Source organism: Pan troglodytes, chromosome 6 (genome assembly GCF_028858775.2).
Source record: "Pan troglodytes isolate AG18354 chromosome 6, NHGRI_mPanTro3-v2.0_pri, whole genome shotgun sequence".
NCBI lineage: Eukaryota > Metazoa > Chordata > Mammalia > Primates > Hominidae > Pan > Pan troglodytes.
In genome coordinates this window covers 34923541-34942208 of record NC_072404.2, presented here as the reverse complement: position 1 = coordinate 34942208, position 18668 = coordinate 34923541, and the positions used below count along the sequence as shown (strand labels likewise).

At 40.6% G+C, this 18668-nt stretch overlaps 1 protein-coding gene and 1 long non-coding RNA gene across 14 annotated transcripts in view; one reads left to right on the top strand and one right to left on the bottom strand.

Moving 5' to 3' along the window:
* Positions 1-18668, top strand: part of CPVL (carboxypeptidase vitellogenic like) — a 202534-nt gene that overhangs the window by 55108 nt on the left and 128758 nt on the right. Inside the window, exon 1 of one of the 10 annotated variants that reach the window (XM_054687071.2) lies at positions 12185-12287. The exons of 8 other annotated variants lie outside the window; for them this stretch is intronic. The gene's annotated coding sequence lies outside the window, so the exon portion shown is untranslated. 10 annotated transcript variants of the gene reach the window in all.
* Positions 12145-15318, bottom strand: LOC107975748 (uncharacterized). 4 transcript variants are annotated; one of them, XR_001719163.3, is made up of 5 exons: positions 15228-15318; positions 13691-13904; positions 13378-13461; positions 12738-12863; positions 12145-12303 (listed from the first exon to the last, which is right to left on the bottom strand). It is a non-coding gene; the product is annotated as an uncharacterized LOC107975748 (long non-coding RNA). The 4 variants fall into 4 exon arrangements; XR_001719161.3 differs by lacking the exon at positions 13378-13461 and adding an exon at positions 13218-13320; XR_001719162.4 differs by lacking the exon at positions 13378-13461 and having other exon boundaries at positions 12738-12910.

Here is an 18668-nt window from a genome sequence, read left to right as displayed (position 1 = left end):
TGATTTGAGACAGGGTCTTGCCACATTGCGTAGGCTGGTCTTGAACTCCTAGGCTCAAATAATCCTCCTGCCTCGGCCTCCTAAAGTGCCGGGATTACAAGTGTGAGCCACTGTGTCCAGCCGAGGCCTGCATGTTTGAATGGATCAAGAAATGCGATTGTTTAGTGCTGAGGGAGGGTAGGTAGGTTGCAGGGAAAGGCCTGGCTAGGGAAAAGCTCATATGCTCCTAAGTCAAGCAACAAGAAATGTAGAACATGAAATAAAGATGAAGCCATTCTGAGTCATATGCAGACCCTGGGAAATATCTCCTTGTATTTGACAAAAGGGGAAATGGCAGGCATAGCTAATTCTGAAGATGAAAAATGTTCCTGCGTGGGTTACTTGATGAAGAATATTATTAGCAATCAGCAAGTCAAGTGGAAATAATTTGTTTTGTTTTGTTTTCTCCCCTTCTAACTATTGGCATGTTGGTAGAATTAACTTGGCTGGCAGGAGAATGAACCGCCTGTGCCGTTGGGACACAGGAGATTTCTGAGCTGGCAGACTGCACACTCCATGTAAAACCATGACTCTTTCCACCATTCTTGTGTACATGTGTGCCTGAACATTGGTGTCTGCAAAATCTGAGACGTCTGTTTCAGAGAAAAATTGCTGGAAGCCACTGATTTAGAATTTTGATAGGATTTTTTTAAAATCCATGCTTAAAAAACATGTAATTTAATCAGTGTTGTAGCCCCCCCGCCCCCGCCCCCCAGAATAGCCTTTCTTAGGTTTCTTAGGTTGTCTTATGAACACTGACAGAAATGTGTAGGTTCAGGGCACCTAGAGCAGATGTGGAAGTTCTTTCATTAAGGTAGCCTGCGTGAATCATCCCTGTGACTCAAAGCCTGAAGCAGTTTTAGCCTGATCTCCTTGGCTGCATTTTTAGAATCTTAGACATTCCAAGCTGAAAGGGATTTTGGGAATTATATAGTCCATCTAATCTCCAGAATTTACAAATGAAGGAACTGAAGTCCAAGGGGAGAAGTGAATTGGCTTGCCCAAGGATATACCTGTCGGCAAAGTGAAGGCTGGAACTTTTGACCTTGTACATTCAGGAATTGTGGCAGAGCCTTTCCTGCTCGTCTTAGGATGTAATGTACTATAGAGAGCCCGCAGCCATCCTCTACGGTCTGGCTTTATTGTCTCTTTTCTCTCTATTTTTTAGTCTCCTTCTACCTTTTCTCAGCATACTTTCAAGTGGGATGGAAGTTGAAACCCACCCAGCAGAGAATATGAGAAATACATGTGTAATGACACAAAGTTAGGTGTGTTAGCATTACGTGCAGCAAAGGAGGACACATACCCAAAGGTTGGGAGAAGTGGGAAGAGGCCTCTGAAATATTTGGCCTTGTGCTGAATGAGTCAAAGGAGGGATCAGGGAAGAGGTACCCGCTGGATTAGCTGCTGCCAAGTGCCCGTGGCAGCTCAGGAACTTAGACTCTCAGCAGTCTCTGTTCAGGAGATGGGAGGGACAAAGCGCTATCATTGGTAAGAATACAGCAGTTGCTCAGAAAGAAGGACTGTCCATCATACTGCAGCTGCAGAGTGGCCTTGGGTATATAGAAACATTGTTATTGTTCTGTTGGGAGCATCTTAGACTGATTAGCATCAGAGCTGATTTTCACTCCCAGGGATCTGGGTCTCTCTCTCTCTCGGTTAATGGCACCACCGTCCACCCACCCAGCCGTCTAAGTCACATCTGGGATCATCCTAGATTCTTTGTTCTATTTCAACTCTAATATATAATCACAAGTTTCTTCCAGTTTTACTTTCTTCTTCCTCTTCTTCTTCTTCTTCTTCTTCTTCTTCTTATTATTATTATTATTATTATTATTATTATTTGGAGACGGAGTCTCGCTCTTTTGCCCAGGCTGGAGTGCAGCGCGTGGTCTTGGCTCACTGCAACCTCCGCCTCCGGTGTTCAAGTGATCCTCCTGCCTCAGCCTCCTGAATAGCTGGGATTACAGGCACATACCACCAAGCCTGGCTAATTTTTGTATTTTTTTGTAGAGACAGGGTTTTGTCATGTTGGCCAGGCTGGTCTGGAACTCCTGACCTCAGGTGATCTACCCACCTTGGCCTCCCAAAGTGCTGGGATTACAGGCGTGAGCCACTGCTCCCAGTCAACCTTCTAATTATTTTTAAGTCTGCCCTCTCCACGCTATTATTACTAGTTTCCAGCCCTAGTTCAAACTCCTGTCATCTTTATTCTAGATTATTGTGAAACATATTAACTGGCCTTCCTGCCTGCTGTCTTTCTGGCTTAAGTCCATCCTTACATTGATGTTCATAGTACTCTTTTCAAATTATCAAGCCCTTCAGTAGTTCCTAGTCACTAGAGGATAAAGATTCTTAGCATATCTAGAAAACTCTCCCTGATCAGCTCTCTACTGACTTCTCTAGATTCCATCCTATTTCTCCACTTCCTACTTATGCTTTTCTCCTGCCTCTGTATTGGTTGTCTATTGCTGCATAACAAATTTTTAAATGCTGTAAATTCCATGACCTCCCAAAATAGTGATATAGGCGTTAAGAAGAAATTATTTGGGCAGATAGTGAGAGTACAGGAGTCCTCGGTAAGGTTTTCCTTTTAATGAAAAGCAGACCCCAAATCATTTTCTTTTCTAACAAAGAGCAGCCTGCCTATAAAATTGAGCTACACACATAGACAAGTAAGCTGGAAGCTTGCACAGGTGAATGCCGGCAGTTGTGCCAATAGGAAAAGGCTACCTGGGCTAGGCATGTTCAAAATGGCAGCTCCGTCTTCCCTTTTCCTTTCCAACCATGTGTACAGTAGGGAACAGACAGTAATGCTGGCCAAGTGGAAAGCCCATTTGCTTAATAAGGTTAGGGTGAGGTGGCCAGCTTCCCTGCATGCTATGTAAATGTCACACCTGGTCCAGCCAATCTGTGGGCCAATCTGTGTCTATATAAATCAGACACCACCTCCTCAAGCCTGTCTATAAAATCCGGTGCACTCCGCGGAGGGCCAGATTTCCCATTCAGATGCCCCTCTCTTGCAAGAGAGAGAAGTGTTCTCCTTTCTCTTTCTTTTGCCTACTAAACCTCTGCTCCTAAACTCACTCCTTGTGCGTGTCCATGTCCTTAATCTTGGCATGAGATGGCGAACCCCAGGTATTTACCCCAGACAGTGATGCCACCTCAATAGGAGAGACAGCCGCACATGAGGGAAGTATAGAGGGATTCATTTAATTAGGAGTTAAAGTCAAGATTGGAAACTAGTTTGGAGGTTTGCGGTAGTCCAGGCAAGTCACAATAAAGAACTGGATTAGGCCATGAGAGTAGATTTAGAGAGGTGAAGGTGAATTTGAAGAACATCTAGGAGATTCAGTTGGTGATTGATTGGCTGTGGGAATGCAGGGCCAGAGAAAAATGGATAAATCAAGAATACATCCTGGATTTCTGGCTTTAGTACTTGAGTTGATGGGAGTATTTCCAACCAAGATGAAAAATAGGGAAGTAAGGACAAGTTTAGGGAAGGAGATAATAAGTTTAGTTTTTGAGTTCTTCTTAACTACTTTTGATTTTTGTCAATATAATAAAAGTAATGTTATAATTCTCATGATAAAAAATTTTAGTCTTCTTCTCCCCGCCTCCCCATCCTTCTCTTATCTCTGAGACCTCCTCTCATACTTTTACCTGTCTGTTCTAGCCTTTAATTCCAAATTTCTGAGTAATCTGCCTAATCTGTTTCTTGATTTATTGGTTTTAGGGTTATACCTTTTATTTGAGGTATTTTCTATTGACTTATTCAACAAGGTGAAAATTCACCACTTTTACATACCTTACCTCCTGACTTTCCTACCCTCCAACCTGTCCAAATGGTGATATAATTTTCTCTTTTGCTAAATCAATATCTAATATTTACCTTATTATGTAAATATGCTCACTGCTGAGCCAAGTAGTATACTATAATTGCAATCCATGTCTTGTACAGTTTTATTTTCTTCATCAACTTAAAAATTGCCTCTTTGGATTGTTCTGTTTTCTCTATCACTCTTATAACTTCTGTCCAAACTTGCTGACAGAACTGTAATATCCTTATTGATATGATTTTTTACAAAAACTCATGCAGTAGTCAGTTATAGATATATTTCTTCCTTGAGGACATCTCATGTGGATCCCCCTCTATCTTACTGCTCCAATATGCACTGGTTGCTCTTTAAATATAACTGTTATTCTGTGATTTCACTTCCCCTCTTCAGTCCTAGTTCCCCTGTTAGTGGGCTCCCATGTCTTCCTCTTTCTTGGTTTACATCCTTGCTTTGGTGGACCACATTTGCCAGTAGCTTTCTGAGAAGTGGTATATGAGAAACAAACAAACAAAAAAAACTGGCTGGTTCCCAAGCTGTATATGAGGTGAAAAAAATTAAATTAAAAATAAAAATCAAAATCTAGCTGGGTGTGGTAGCTCACATCTGTAATAGCAACACTCTGGGAGGCTAAGGTGGGATGATTGCTTGAGTCCGCAAGCTAGAAGCTGAAGTGAGCTGTAATTGCAGCATTGTACTGCCACTGCAGCCTGGGTGACAGAGTGAGACCCTATCTGTAAAAATAATAAATAAATAAAAATAAATAACTCTTATGTATTTCTGAATATTTATTTATTCTCATGATTGATATAGGCTGGGCGTGGTGGCTCACACCTCTAATCCAAGCACTTTGGGAGGCTGAGGTGGGTGGATCACGAGGTCAGGAGTTCGAGACCAGCCTGATCAACATGGTGAAACCCTGTCTCTACTAAAAATACAAAAAAATTAGGCGTGGTGGCATGCACCTGTAATCCCAGCTACTCAGGAGGCTGAGGCAGGAGAATAGCTTTAACCTGGGACGTGGAGGTTGCAGTGAGCCAAGATCGCGCCACTGCACTCCAGCCTGGGCGACAGAGCAAGACTCCGTCTCAAAAAAAAAAAAAAAATCTAATACAATTTTGGCTTTTGATTCTTTTTATGTGATACCATTCTCTTTCTGTCTTCTTCTCTGGAAAGTTTCTAATAGTCACTTCTGAAATGTGTTCTTCATCTTTTCATTTCTTGATCTGGGAACTTGATGGTTCCTTTAAATCTGAAAAATCATATCTCTACCTCTGCAGATATTTTCGCAGTATTTCTTTGATAATTTCTTACCCTGATTTTTTTTTTTTTTTTTTTTTTTTTGAGGCAAGGTCTCTCTCTGTCATCTAGGCTGGAGTGCAGTGGTGCAATCATGGCTCACTGGAGCCTTGACCTCCTGGGGCCCAAGTGATCCTCCCACTTCAGCTCCCTAAGTAGCTGGGATCACAGGTGTGTGCCACCATGTCTGGCTAATTTTTTAAACCTTTTTTGTAGAAATGAAATTTCATTATGTTGCCCAGGCTGGTCTCGAACTCCTGGGCTGGAGCTATCCTTCTGCCTTGGTCTCCCAAGGTTCTGGGATTACAGGTATGAGCCACCTGATCTCCCCTGAATTTTATCTGCCATCTTTTTCTGGAACTCCCATTAGTCAGATATTGGTCTTCTGGAACCAATCTTCTAATTTCCTTATCTTTTTTCTTCCTATTTTTTAAAGTTCTATTATCTTTCAATTATATTTTCTGTGAGATTTCTATAACTTAATTGCACTGTCCTTTTATCAAATTCTTAAGATTTCTTAAGATTGTGTTTTTAATTTTCAGAAGCATGTTCTTGTATTTTATTCTGTTGTTTAATGGATGCAATATCTTCTCTTATCTCCTTAAAGACATTTTGGTTTTTGGAGAGTTATTCTGCTTCATACATTGCTATTTCTTGTGAGTTTTTATTTTTGTGCAGTTTCTTTTGGATTTTCTACCAAGTTGGAGGCTTTGCTCAAATACCCAATGGTTCCTTGAAGTCTATTTACATATTGAGTGTGAGAAACTAAATTGCTGGTTGGACACTGTGTTGAAGGGATTTGTCAGCAGTTCACTGGCTCCCTGCAGTTGATTGGTGGATTCAACACGCTTCATTAGAGGATCCTACACGTCATTATGTATAGGTTCTTTCTCTAAGAGAATGCAGTTGTTGCAAAGAAGAATCCTTCAGTCTCCTGCAGAGGCTGAAGAATGAAGGTATAGAGTCCTTACTGCCCGCATTCTTTCTGCTGAGTGTTCAAGGGGCTGGGGTCTGTCAGTGTGTAGAATTTCTGAGTTTTCAGTAGGGTATCTCTTCCCCAACTTTCACTGTTTCTTATATTCCCAAGTCTAGAGTGTCTCTACTGAAAATGTCCAAATAATGAATTTGCTGCAGAATAAGGCTCTCACCTCTCTTTTAGACTGGGGAGGGACTTGAGGATCTAAATGCTGTTATAGACTCATGCCAATTCCTCCATTTTCAGCCCCATACTTTACTTTTGCCTTCTGCAGTAACCAGGACTTACCATTTTTGACCCTTTCTGTAGTTGTATGGTTTGAATTAGCTTGTTTCTCATTTATATTCTGCCTTCATTCTCTGCAAACTATCTGTTCCCTTTCCATCTAACAACAAAAATTTGATCTGCCCCATTTACTGTTATCTCTTCTATTTTCTTGGCTATTGGGATTTATAACTTTAAAAAATGTCTTTACTCTCATTTTAGAGAGGTTTCATGAGGGGACAGAAATAAACAAATGTTTCTGATTCACCACGTTTCAGCAGGATTAAATGCCATTTTGACATGTTGAGTTTCATATACCCATGGGGCATCAGGTAAAAATGTTAGGCAGGCAGTTGGATAGATGAGGCAGAAGCTTTTGAGAGGCACTCTCATTTTGAGTGGTGTCCACAGAAAGTGCTGGTTAAAGTGATGAGACCACTCTTTAGTGTGTGGAAGTGTGATAAGCTGTGGACCAAGGATAGACTCCTAGAAGAATTTTAGAAGGTCTATGAAAACACAAATTACAGAAGGCGAGGCATCGATAAATTTACCAAAGGGGCACTGTCAGCATGTCAGAAAAGTCAATAAAGATAAAGACAGATTTTCCTTTTGAATTTAGAAATATGGAGATGATTAATGATTTTAGCAAGATGATATGCACGGAAGTCAGAATACATTAAGTAAGAAAGAAAACAGCGTTTTATTTATTTATATTTTTTGCCTTCAGAAACTGCTGACAGAAGCAATAATAGAGGGTGTTCAGTGGCTTATGAAGCAGATGAACCAGCCTGTGGGCTTTTTCTGTTGTCTGCACCTTGGATACTATACGTAGTGGATTTTCAAATACCTAATGAGGGAATGCATGCAGTGACTTTGTTGCCCTTGCATTAGCTGTGTGAAGACATTTTGGCTGGTTTGATCTGAGAGGTCATTTCTCATCCTCCACTTTCTCTTTTCAGGGTTGGTGTGAGCAAGCCAGACTGTATGGGGCTTTAAATTCTGGGTATGACTGATGAAGCTGATACTATTAACCATGTCTTTCTTCAATTGTATATATGATGAAATTTTGCAGGATAATAGAGACAGTGGAGTATAGGGGTTACACTAGAATAAAACCTAAATTCCATTTTTGAGGCCTCTGAGGGAGCTCAAAACACAGCACTTTGTCTTTCTTTCATGAGTTCTGAAAAAATTGAGAAATAAGACAGAAGAGCAAGGCAGGAGGACAGTGAAACATCAGCTTGATTAACGAGGGAGGCTGGGCTGGAATGGCACTTTTCCTTTTGGGCAAATGGGTTTCCTGTGACTGATGCCTGGCTGAGCAGACTTGCCCAGCAATCCTCAGATTCACACAGGGTGGAGAGAGAAAAGCACCGCTTCATGTGGGGATGGGGAGTGAGGTGAGCCCAACATGACCAGTTTATCCAAATGTACCCATAAGGTGAACCTTTCTGCCTGACACCCTACCCCTACGGAGGGAAGAAGGCAGCAGCAAGGGGCCAGCAGTGTTACACTGTTGGACTTCCTGGACATTGATAGAGATATCCAGAGCTGGGAAGAAGCAGTGCCCTAAAATACAGGTTGGCTTTCAATACCCAGCACGAGCCTATACCTGATCCCCCTTCGAACCACTCTGACCATCGCTCACCTGGCCCCCACCATGGGCTTCCATCTGCATTGTTTCCTGTTAATGGCCTTTGTAGTCACTGTTCTCCTGCCAGGAACTCTCTTCTTCCTAGACACTGTCTCATGCCCTCAGATCTGCTCAGATGTCACCTACTCAGGGGGGCCTTCCCTGACCACCTATCTCAAATAGTGCCACTGCTTGACCCCTTTCCTCTCTATTCCGTTTATCCTGCTTTGATTTTCTTAAAAGCTCTCGCCTCTCTTCCTCAGTTCATGAAGGCAGATGCTGTCTGTTTTATTCATTGTATGAGCTAAGAATATATTTATTCAGTGAATGAGTGGATGGTCCAGTCAACTTGGAGTCCGTTCCAGCTCAGCTGCTGCCTGGAGTATTATCACTTGCAAAGTGGCCCAGTCAGCATGGGCCTCTATTGAAGTGCTACACTAACTCCTTTCAAGAGTGGAGGTGGGCCAAGGCGCAGTGGCTCATGCCTGTAATTCCAGCACTTTGGGAGGCCAAGGCAGGCGAATCCCTTCAGCCCAGGAGCTCGAGACCAGCCTGGCCAACATGGCAAAATTCCATTTCTACAAAAAGTACAAAAATTAGCTGGGTATGGTGGCATGCACCGGTGGTCCCAGCTACTCTGGAGGATGAGGTGGGAGGATCATTTATGCCTCAGGAGGCGGAAATTGCTGTGAGCCAAGATTGTGGGTGACAGAGTGAGACCGTGTCTCAAAAAAAACAAAACAAAACAAAACAAAAACAAAGAGTGGAGGTGAAGCTTGAATGAGACAACATATGGAAAAGAGCTGAGAAATGTACTAGAATCATGGAAGCGAGTCCTATAGAGTGGTTACTGCTACAAATAGTAGTCGCTCTTTTAGAATCAGGGAGAAGTTTCTTGTCACTTCAGGGAGTGGTGGTTAAACTGATGACATTGCCACATTTACTAGGATTATCCTCATATAAAATGTTCTCATTCATTGTTCCCAATCTTAGCCTTGTATTTGCCACCCTGTGTATCCTAATGTTTTTATTTGAAAATTCTAATTATAGTAGGCAATAGAAAGGAGGCAATTCTTTTTTTTTTTTAATTTTGTTTATTTTTATTTTTTGAGACGGAGTCTCACTCTGCTGCCCAGGCTGGAGTGCAGTGATGTGATCTCGGCTCACTGCAAGCTCCGCCTCCCGGGTTCACACCATTCAAAAGGAGGCAATTCTAAAGAAGAACAGAGCTACACTGACTTGAGCAAAACTAACAAAAATTTCTTAGTGGAAGACACTGACTTTGCCATGAGATTTTAATGTCCTAAAGAGTAGAGAGCTTCACTTACCCCAAAAAGTAATTTTTGAAACTGAAAGAAGTACACTAGAAATCCATTATGAAGCAATCTGTGGACCTGTGATTTTCACTTCTTTACAGATAAATATGCCTTTCAATCATTTGCAATTTCAGTACCTATAAATTCTGCAAATGGACAAAACAATCCAGTTTATTCAGAATTCCGTTTTTATCAACAGTTGCATTGAGGCAGATTTCGTTATATTCTGTCGTTTATATAGTGGTGTATGGAAAATACGTGGACTTTGACATCACCTAGATATGGCTTCAGATTCCAGCTTTGCAACTCAATAGCTGAGGGGGCATGAGAAAATTATTTAACCTGGGACTGAGTTTACTCATATGGATATGTCTTATATAAAGCTCTGGCCTTAGGGCTTGTCTAAGAATAGTGTCACAGTCAAGAAAAGGTGTGCTGTCTGTTAGTGAACGGCTATGAGATGTTCTGTAACAAGGGAGCCCATTTAATTTTATTTAACCCAGACTTTCCCAAATGTTTTTCCTTATAAAATCTGTTAATATAGACAGATAAAATCTGTCTATATTATAAATTCTGTTAATATAATACAGAATTGGTATTCCATAAAGGACCCTGTGGGAAATCCTGGCTTGCATAATGCCAGACATATTTGATATAAGAAATCAATTTTGCTTCCCTTTTCCAGCTTAGTGTTGGCCAGTCAGAATTTTCACTGGACGCCTACCATGCAACTTAAAGTAGAACTCTTGGGGTTTTGTGCCTTCACACCCTCCATCCCAACTCCTTCCATAGTCTTCCTGATCTCCAATCATGGCCCCACTATTCATGTATTAGTTTCCTAGGGATGCTGTAACAAAACACCACCATCTGGGTAACTTAACAGAAATTTATCGTCTCACAGTTCTGAATGCTAGAGTCCAAAATTAATGTATCAGCAGGACCATGCTCCTCCTGAAACCTGTAGGCTACGATCTTCCCTGCCTCTTCTAGCTGTTGATGTTTACCAGCAATCCTGGGCTTCTTGGCTTGTAGATACATCACTTAGTGTCTGCCTCTTCGTCACATGGCATTCTCCTCTAAAGTTCCCTCCTCTTATTATAAGGACACGAGTTATATTGGATGAAAGCCCTGCCCTAATCCAACTCCAGCATAACCTCATTGTAGCTAATTATTAGGTTGGTGTAAAGTTACTTTTAATTAAAAGTAGTGTGGCTCACGCCTGTAATCCCAACACTTTGGGAGGCCGAGGTGGGCAGATCACAAGGTCAGGAGATCGAGACCATCCTGGCCAACATGGTGAAACCCCACCTCTACTAAAATGCAAAAAATTAGCCGGGAGTGGTAGCACACACCTGTAGCCCCAGCTACTTGGGAGGCTGAGGCAGGGGAATTGCTTGAACCCGGGAGGCAGAGGTTGCATGAGCTGCGATCGTGCCACTGCACTCCACCCTGGTGACCGAGCGAGACTCGTCTCAAAAAAAAAAAAAGTAATGGCAAAAACCACAATTACTTTTGCATCAACCTTACTACGTCTGCAAAGACCCTATTTTCAAATAAGGTCATATTCTGAGGTACTAGGAGATAGAACTTCAAAATATCTTCAGCTCAGCACATAACAATTCATGCAGTTACTCTGGGCAGAAAACAGGTGCCATCCTTGTACTTCTTTTCTTTCCCTCAGCCATTATGTCTGGTCTATGAGCAAATATTCGTGGATCTGCCTTCACAATGTAGCTGACCATTTCTCATTACCTCTCCTGCTACTCCTTGACCCCAGCCTTTGTCATATCTCCTGGGTTATAACAATGGCCTCTTATTAGGTATCCTGGTTCCATCCTGATTCTCCTTAAGCCTACTTCTTAGATAGCAACCAGAGCAATCATGTCACAGTGTAAATCAGATGATATTCCTCCCTTGCTCTAAACTCTCCAGTGGTCTCCCATTATCATTAGAATAAAATGCTAACACAGATGAAGGAAGATAAGACTCTGGGAGCTCTGCTTTATCTGTCTCTCCAGCCTCATTGTGTACCACTCCCTCCCCTATTGACTGTGCCCACCAACCCACAGTAAGCACCTTGTTTGCACTGCAGGGCTTTTGTACTGTTTCCTCAAGGCTGGCTCCCTCTCAGTCTCAGATCATCTACCCAGAGATGTGTTTCCCACTCATTGTTAGCTGAAACACTTGCACCCCATCTGGCAGAGAGCAGAGAAAGTTTTTTTCTTTTTTAAAAATTTTTTTTTTTTTTTTTGAGACAGAGTCTTACTCTGTTGCCCAGGCTGGAGTGCAGTGGTGCAATCTCAGCTCATGCAACCTCCACCTCCTGGGTTCAAGCGATTCCCCTGCCTCAACCTCATGAGTAGCTGGGATTACAGGCGTGTGCCACCGTGCCTGGCTAATTTTTGTATTTTTAATAGAGACAGGGTTTCACCGTGTTGGCCAGGCTGATCTTAAACTCTTGACCTCAAGTGATCTGCCTGCCTTGGCCTCCCAAAGTGCTGGGATTACAGGCATAAGCCATCATGCCGGGCCCAGAGAGAGTTTTGTCACCACTCATGAAGCGAAGCGCTCAGGAAACAAAAGGAGAGAAACAGGAATGAGATAGCTGTCCCTGGGAGGGAAAGGATCAATAACTAATGGGTATCCCCAAATCAGATTTACATGAGTCACAATCCAAACAAATGATTTTCTTCTGCTAATCTGAATTTGGAAAGGAAATCCCTACCTAGAAGCAGAGATCTGAGAGAGCTGATCTTGGTTTAAAAAAAACAAAAAAAACTCTTAACTTTTTGTTGTTTTTTTATTGGTTGTCCCAGGATCTCATCTGCAGGTTCTGGAACTAGTGGGATGTCACAGCCACCCCATGTTGGCTGCCAGAAACTGTAAGGGGAGAAAAAGGATATCTTTTCCTCATCCATCACAAGGTTCGTGGCTGAGCCCCTATAACAAATAAAAAGAAAAAAAAAACAGATTAAATGGGAAAAGTATAAAAGTTGTATTTAATGTAAGTTTTCAGTGACACAGAAACCTTCAGAAAACGAAGCCCCAAGGACCCAGGGAAAACCATGTGTGTTTAGGGACAGTTGTGCAGAAGTGTAATTGGAGGGCAAAAGAGTGTGATCTAATAGTAATAATCTGGGGAACTCAGCGAGGCCTATTTGTTCAGATTCTTTTCAGCCTCGGTGTGACATTCCTTCCCTCTGGGTATAGGGCAGGACCCCTCTGGAATGAGGGTCTTATGACCTACTTTCAGGGGAAGTAGGTCAGAGAATTCTTTCATGGCCAGCTCTCAGGAGAAAAAGGTGGGAAAAGGTCAGAGAGCAGCCTTCCTGCTTCTGCTGTTTTTTCAATTTCCTGCTGTTTAAAATACTCACTGTGCCAAGGTGCCACTATCTTGGGTTATCATGTTGTGAGCCCCGACACCTCAGTTGCTTGCTTTACCACTTACTAACTGTGAACCTGAGCAAATCACTTAGATTCTCTGAGGATCGGTATCTCGTCTATAAAATGAGATGACAAGGTAAGGTTGTTTGTAATCCTTACCTTCCTGGTTAGAAATAAAAAATATAAAGCAATCAGTACAGTTGTTTGTACATAGTAAGCGTTCAGTAATTGGTAGCTATTAACTGGTATCATTATCATGATGGTGCCTTTAGTCACAGGCATGGCCCTTCTATTTCAAAACTGTTGAAGAACATGTTGGGATAATGTTTACATTTTACTTTCCACCACATGCCCACTTAAATTTCCCTTCTGGTTGGAGTGGGATTTCAAGGTAAAGCTCTAGACTGTGGTGTCAGATTATATTATTTTCTCCTCTTCCTGATTTTTCTCATTCTCTCCCTGCCACACACCTCTAGTTTCCTTTTCCTGCACGTCCAAGGATATGGTGGCAGAGATAGGGATGACTAATTCGTTAGAGAGATTAGACATCACTGTCTGATGCCAGAGAGGAACCTGTGAAAAGGAGATAGGCGTGTCTCAGTGCCACTTCAGCAAAAGGTTGCCCTTTACCTTGCATGCCATGACTGTGTCCTCCCTGGGAAAAGAGTACTTCAAGAGTGTTGTCCAGGGTGTCAACATAGTGAGACTCTGTCCCTTAAATAAATAAATAAATAAACTCCTGGGCTCGAGGGATCCTCCCGCCTTGGCCTCCCGAAGTGCCAGGATTACAGGCATGAGCCAGTGTGCCGGGCAATAACTATTTTAATTGCAGCTACAATGGTTATTATATGAAAGATATGTATCCTTTGATTGGAGTAATCGATAGTGTAAAGTGGGGAAGTGGAAACGAGTGAAGGGGAGAATATAAGGCTGGTTTAAATACCTGCTCTTTGTTTGTTTGTCCTCATCCTGCAGGTTTTGTTTTTGATTCTTTTTTCTTTGGCAAAACACACACCTCCAGTGGCATTTTCAGGTTTCTTTTCTTGAGGTCTTGCAAATCTGATTATGCTACTGGTTGATCAGGTAGGGGAGAACTGGCCAGGATTTTCCCTTTTTGTCTTTTCTGATGGTCAGGTCGATTGGAATTGGAGTGTGAGCTAATGGAAAATAGCATCTAGCTCATTTTACCAATAATGAAGATGAGCCCAGTATGTGCAGGTAAATGTTTAACAATTGGCAGTCTGAGAAAAAGAAGGCCTGATTTCTGGTGTTTGCTGGTTACTGTGGTATAAATACTCCTACCATAGTTGATTTCAAGCTACCAACAAGATTACTGAACACATAGTTGGAAAAAGATGCCCAGAAGCAAATCATCATATGTGTAATCTGTCTACCACACAGATACAAAAAACATAACTCTAGATCACAGATAATAGTAAAATGTAGTAAAATCGTTAGGAAATGATAAGTTTTGAGTACTTTGAACATATGTTTTAAAATGTAACTTCTTCAATAACAGTTTAATTGTTAACGGTGGCTCTGTTGAACAACTGACTCTCAACATTCCTGAAAATTTAACCATCAGCTCTCTTGCGCTGGCTTGAGCACATCAGGTGGGACCCAGAGAAGTTACTGTCTTACCAAGGTCCTCGGATGAGTCATGGCAGGACCTGGGTTATTACAGAGTTGTTTCTAAAAACCAGACTACTCTAGACAGATTTACTTATCAACGTTTCTTTTTATTCATTTGTTTATTTATTTACTCCATCCTTTAACAATCCATAAAAGGGATTTAAGACTATTACAAGCTGTTATTATCTATTGAGACAGTAAGAGTCAGAATATTTGAATATATCTGGAATAAAGGTGGGAGAGTAGGCCGGGGGCGGTGGCTCACGCCTGTAATCCCAGCACTTTGGGAGGCCGAGGCGGGTGGATCACCTGAGATCAGGAACCTGAGGTCAGCCTGGCCAATGTGGTGAAACCCCGCCTCTACTAAAAATACAAAAATTAGCTGGTTGTAGTGGTGGGTGCCTGTAATCCCAGCTACATGGGGGGCTGAGGCAAGAGAATCGCTTGAACCGAGGAGGCGGAGGTTGTAGTGAGCTGAGATCGCACCACTGCACTCCAGTCTGGGTGACAGAGCGAGACTCTGTCTCAAAAAAAAAAAAAAAAAAAAGACGGGAGAGTGGAAAGCAGATGAGATTTAGAGCCATAAGTAAATTCTGGCTTTGAGTCTTGGCCTTGTCATCTTGATCAAGTCAGTTACTCCCTGGTAAAAGTTTTCTAATCTGAAGATGAAGGAACTGGACCACATGAACATTTAATATCTTGTAGGTCTAAAATATGGTTCCTTATTTAGATTCATCAATTCAATAATATTTGCTTAGTACCAACTATATGCACTCTCATTATGAACTGTACTCCAGGCAGAATGAAATTCAGATATGATAATAAATATTATTATAATAGCATCTCACATTTATGCAGAGCCTTCTGATTTGCCAAAGAGAAGATTTACTTTGAGTCTCTGGGATTCTGTGGCTTTAGGAGATCAGGACATATCTTAACAGAATGTTAGAGAAAGAAGAAGCTATTCTAGAAGTACAAATAGAACCTTATTCCTAGGAAACAGAAGAGGTCATACCCAGGTAGTAATGAGGAATAAGGAATAAGCACTTTTTCTGCCATGTCTAGCAGTTGCTTCACTTTGTTTTTTTAAAAAAGCAACAAAATTACTTTTTTTCTGAGTATAAAATTTTTGTAGAAAATTTAGAAATTATTAAGAAGTATTAAATAAGGAAAAAAACCATATATCCAATCTAATATCCTGCTTTTCTTTACCTAATAATATTTTATCATATTTTTCAAAACATTCTTAGTAGAATCATTTTAATTGCTGTATGTATAATAATTTTATCTTTTTGGTGTATAGTAACTTATCTGATGTCTTACTGTTGGAAATTTTATTTACTGACAATTTTTATTATTCTAAAGAACACTGTGGATAAATAGCTTTGTTCCATATCAGAAATCATACATTGGACACATGATTTTCAACTTTAATATTTAAGGTTTAGTAAGACAATTTTAGCAAATTATATACTTTTGACCTTTAGAGTCTTTGATTCTGTTGATATTGTTTTGTATTTACCCAGATTTTATTCTGTTTCTAAACATTTATTAAGAAGAACATTTTGTTTGAATTCTTCAATATGATATGTTTGAACTAGAAATAGCACCACTGTTTTGATATTATTTCAAGTAGGTATGATAAAGTGTAGGGTTAACAATTTTCTTTTTCAACTTTCTGTGGGAGATATCCTCTGTCTAGTATAAGGTTTGTTAGTTTAGAAATTGCTCAACAAATGTTCAATAAATAAAAGGACTCATGCTAATTTAGGATAAGCAAAAACATGTGAGAGGGTGTTTAAAAAACCCACTTCTCCATTTATGATAATAGCTTTCATTCTCATAAGGAGAGATAACAGCTAAGCACAGTTCAGGAATTCTGACTGTTGAATGAGAACTGTAAAATGAAATATGTCGGTGCTTTAATTCACCTGCATGGGAAACCATGACTCAGATAGTTATTTGATTAAATGTTAATGAGATCTACTAAATTGACCCAATTCTTACTTTTATGTATTAGATTTATATCAAAACAGGACCAGTTTTACCTCTTTTCCTTTTTTAACATCTTTGAGTCAACATCTGCTTACAAGGGAAGTGCTGTAACTACCCTGGTTATTTAAATATTAATGGCTTCCATTAAAGGGAGCTAGGGATTGGCAGCAGGAAGATTGAGAAATTAGATGGCATGATTGGTTTCTTGTTTCTGTCCCCAGGAAAAAAAAAAAAACCTCTTACCGGAAGAGCTTCTTCCATTTTTTTTTTTAATATTGCATATATATATGTATTTTTTTTTTTTTCTGAACCAGTTAGAGAGTAAGATTGTTGATTTCAGGCATCCCTTGAAAGTAGCTGTGCTATAAAAGCATCAGTGTAAACAAGTTCATGTAATTTAAAAAAATGTTTTCACAGTGCCATAGAGGTCATTACCCTGGGGCTTCTTGGGAACCTAATTTCAGTTCCTAAATTCATTTTGTTCTTTATTATAGTCAGTAATAGGCAAAAGCATTTTTTAGCTCCATCCTGGATTTGGTTGGCCTTATTTACATTAAGTGTGGGGAATTCTAGTAAGTTAACCCTGAGAGACATGACAAGGGTTATATATTCAATCACATTATAATTATAAACCTTTATCTTACTGGGGAAATGTGCCTGAAAAGCTTTTAAAATTTGCTATAACCAATATTTTCATGTTATGCCAAATTGGGTTGTAATAAGCATGTCGTTAAAAGATTTTTACACGTTTTGTATTTTTAAGATGTTCTAATGGCTTGGCATTTTAAAGCACTGAATAAAAGCAGGCATTATATTTGCATAATTGTGTATCTCTTTTTGCATCCAGAAATGTGAGTGTGTGGAGTACCCTTTCATTTCATGTATTTGATTTAGAATTTACAGCTAAGAACATAGATCATGCTTAAATAGCAGGAGTGCAGAGTCATGTAACGGCCCTGGTGTGCTTGTCGTAATTCCCTACTTAGCAAGGTCAGGATTAGGGTGAGACAAGAGAGGCACTACCTCAGGTGTAAAACTTAAGAAAGTGTCAAAAAAAATTCAAGACTAGTAATATTTTAATGTAATAGTTAAAAAACTGTATAATACCGAGAAAAATTAATGATAATAAAAATGGTCAACATTTTAGATCAAGATGAGATCTGACCCTGCATCTGTACCTCCCTCGCTTCTCCCTAGTCCTGGCCTTGAGTGGAGTCAAGTCCTGCTTTCTCTACTTTCATGTCCTTGCATGAGACACTCTTTTGATTCAAGTTTTCCTTACCTGAATTTGGTGACAATAATCCTCACTTTCCTGGTGACAAGGATTTTTTCCTTGGCCAAATTTTAGTCAGGCTTCTGAATCTTCTGCTAGGCCTGTTTGTGCACTTCCTTGTAAAATCCAGTTTTAGCAAAGGACACTGGCTAAGTCGTTTTACCAAGAACCAGCAACATCAACATCCGATCGCCTCAATGTCTGACCAGGTTTCTCATCCTGCACCATCCCCCAGGTGATGTCTGATCACCCTGGCCTGTCTTCAGTGAGAATCCTGTTAGGTTTAGCCAGATCCACCTTACCCCAATGCTTCGTTTGAGTAATTTTCCATCCACTGACCCCCACACTGCTCCTTGGCTATAAATTCCCACTGGCCCATGCTGCATTTGGAGTTGAGCCCAATCTCTCTTCCTTGCTGCAAGACTGTTGACTGCAAGGTCCCTGTGCCTGTCATTATCCTGATAAAGTCTTTGTCTCCATGCTTTAACAAATACCATTCAGTCATTTTTCTGTAACACTGGTGGAATTAGGAGATTCAAATCATCTACAAATACATGGGAAAGCCCACTATAAATATAATTTACATATTGATGTTCAAGTAAATAATTATACAGTTTTATGCCATTATTATTATAATCTCAGATGAATATTCTAAGCAAACATCAGATCTGAAGATCTTTGGAAAGCTTTGTGCTAATGGTTTGGGGCCTAATGTCTTTAATTTACTTATCAGCTAGCAATAAGGGGAGGAACCTAAGGGTAGTTGTAGGACCCTCCCCCCTTTCTTTCTTCCTTCCTGTTTTTGTTTTTGTTGTTGTTGTTCTTTGATACAAACTGGGGCTTTATAAGAGTTAGAGAACATAACCAGAAATCCATTGCTTTTTTGAAATTTCCCTGAAAGGTGTGCATGGATGCCTGAGGTCTCACCTTTGCTTAAGCTGTTTCCACCCACCCATGATGCCTTTCCCATTTCTCCCACCTGTCTGTGAACCATTCACCTTTTATCCATATCCAACTTGGA